We start from the raw sequence: 2,426 nt of genomic DNA, 5'->3' as shown, positions 1-2,426 counted from the left end.
CGTAAACTGTGCCATTTCTAGCCATTCGTACACTGCACGAACTGGCAGAAGAAACAGAGTCAGAATTTCCTCTGGCAACATAAGTCTTAAAAACGCAAACGTATGTAGACGAGATCCTGTCTGGAAGCCACAGTCTTCCACAAGCATACAGTACCTTATCACAGGTCATAAATGCCCTCAACACCGCAGGGTTTTCATTAAAAAAGATAACAGCTAATCACCCAAATATTTTAAAAAATATTCCAAAAAGTTGGTGGATACTAATTTTCTTATATTCGAAAAGGAAAGTACAACAAAAACACTAGGCATCCAATGGATTGCGATATCTGACAAGTTTTCATATACTACAGAGTCAATATCCGTATTATCCGCCATAACAAGGAGACACATTTTGTCTTCTGTGGCGAAACTTTTCGACCCCGCAGGATGACTTTCGTCAATTATGATACAAGCGAAAATTCTGATACAAGAATTATGGCTAGACGGAACCGACTGGGACTAACAAGTGAAACCTCTTCGCTTAGAAAAATGGTCCCAGTTCGCTAATAATTTGAGCGACATCTTGCAGTTACAAATTCCACGGTGGGTAAACTATTCCTCCGAATACAAAGTGGAACTACACGGCTTCTGCGACGCCTCTGAAAAGCCATATTGTGCCACTATATAAATATGTGCGTACACAAGTACATAGTTCTAGCCTGGTTAGAAAAACCACCACATGCGTGGAAAACGTATATTTTTAACCGAACGTCTGAAATACTTGATCTAGTAGGATTAGCCATTTGACGACACGTAGCCAGTGCTGACAATCCTGCTGATCTAGGTACAATGGCCCCCGATGGTTAACAGAATCTCCCGATTCTTTGCCACAATAGCCCATGCGCAATATACTTGCCCCAGAAAGTCGAAAAATGGACACTTATCATGCAACACTGGATGACACTGACATCCTGGAACGATTTTCATCGTTCCCCCGAGCCCTCCGGGTAGTTGCCTATATGCCCAAGTTTTTAGAGCGGGTTAAACTTAAGGTTAAAGGAGGAACTTATCTCCATTGCGATGCATTCAAGCCTAACGTCCGTTTGCCACTTTATTTATTACATACTAATGCGCCACGCCTAACATCGCCTCATGTAACATATGGTCCGCCAAGAGCTGTACATACCCCGACTGAAGCCCCAAATAAAGAAGTGCAATTTCACTATGCAAAAGCAGAAAATGCGATCGCAGATAATGCAGCACTTCCACTTGAACGCTGCAATTTTTCTCTGCCTTTCACCACTACAGGTGTAGATTTTGCTGGGCCTTTTATGATAAAGGCGTCCATGCTAAGGTCTCCTACCCTCATGAAAGGCTATGTGGCTGTTTTTGTCTGTCTCACGACAAAAGCAGTACACCTTGAGCTATGTACAAATCTGACGACGGAGGCTTTTCTCAGTACGTTCGGCCGTTACTGTTCCGCGCTCGAAGACCACGAACCACCATAGCCACCGTAGCTCTCCGAGCAGTTTCAACGGCTCCGAATAACGACAAGTGATCTCTGGCTCCGGAACCGCCACAACCCCAATGTAATGTCGACATCGGTTGCCACATTATGGCATCTTCAAGGGGATGACCCCTCAGCAACGCCAGCAGGTCGCTCAGGCACATGGCCATTGCCTAAATTGTCTGGCATCCACCCATCTTACGCATGAGTGCGCAACGGACTATCAGTGCCAGATACTCGTATGCATGCGGCCCCACCATACTCTGCTACACCGCCCCGCCGTTCTTGATGTCGATTTTTTTCATTGAGTTATAAAATTCATAGGAAATAAAAAATTTTACCAAAAATAATCAAACTTTAACTATTACCAGTAATATCTTTTAAACGGTTGGGTTTACGAAAGAATCATTTTTGTAGAGCATTCAATTTCCTACAAAATTTAAGGAACAATATGTTTTTTTTCAAGTAGTTGGAAGCGTGATATAAATTTTTATACTCTCGCAACGAAGTTGCTAAGGAGAGTATTATAGTTTTGTTCACATAACGGTTGTTTGTAAGTCCTAAAACTAAAAGAGTCAGATATAGGGTTATATATACCAAAGTGATCAGGGTGACGAGTAGAGTTGAAATCCGGATGTCTGTCTGTCCGTCCGTCCGTGCAAGCTGTAACTTGAGTAAAAATTGAGATATCGTGATGAAACTTGGTACACGTATTTCTTGGCTCCATAAGAGGGTTAAGTTCGAAGATGGGCAAAATCGGCCCACTGGCACGCCCACAAAATGGCGGAAACCGAAAACCTATAAAGTGTCATAACTAAGCCATAAATATAGATATTAAAGTGAAATTAAGCACAAAGGATCGCATTAGGGAGGGGCATATTTGGACGTAATTTTTCTGGAAAAGTGGGCGTGGCCCCGCCCCCTACTAAGTTTTTTGTAT

This window comes from Bactrocera dorsalis, chromosome 1 (genome assembly GCF_023373825.1).
Source record: "Bactrocera dorsalis isolate Fly_Bdor chromosome 1, ASM2337382v1, whole genome shotgun sequence".
NCBI lineage: Eukaryota > Metazoa > Arthropoda > Insecta > Diptera > Tephritidae > Bactrocera > Bactrocera dorsalis.
The sequence above is the reverse complement of the archived record's forward strand: the minus strand, read 5'-3'. Positions refer to the sequence as shown.